A 566-nucleotide genomic window follows, 5' to 3' on the forward strand; every position below is an offset into this window, starting at 1 on the left:
CCACGCGCGCGCCTGGGAACCGCAGTGACGACTTGTCGCCAGAGCCCCGGTTACAACCCCAAATATTTACCGGCCACTTTCCCCGCGCACCCTGACAACCTGACCCACGGAAATGTCTGGCGTCACCACTGAAGCCCCACAAAGTTCTCTCTCCGTTGGCCCTCAGGTTCTCCCAAACCTCCGGGAGCCTCAGTTTTCTCGTCTGTGAAATGGACGAGGAAACGCAGAGCCTCGCCGGCTGCTGAAAAAAATAAAGGAGCCAGTGGCCATGAGTGGCTTAGACCCGGAAGGTTCCCATCCCACTTCCCCGGGGCTCAAGACTGGATGAACAGAGCGGACAGAGTAGGGGGCGAGAGGAGCAGAAGTAGGTGGAGTCCTTGGTGTTGCCGTCTCATACTGCTAGGTGCTGAACTGCAGTCCTGGGCGTTCCCACTTGCTCTGGATTCATTCGGGGGGAGCCTGTTAGGGGAAGAAATTACAGCGTAGATGCGCCTCGCAGTGTCCACACTCATGAGTCACCCTAATAAGCGGCTGAGAAAAACTCCCGTTTAGTCTAGGCTACCGTC

This window comes from Fukomys damarensis, unplaced genomic scaffold, assembly GCF_012274545.1.
Source record: "Fukomys damarensis isolate Sample0158 unplaced genomic scaffold, DMR_v1.0_HiC HiC_scaffold_38, whole genome shotgun sequence".
Lineage (NCBI taxonomy): Eukaryota > Metazoa > Chordata > Mammalia > Rodentia > Bathyergidae > Fukomys > Fukomys damarensis.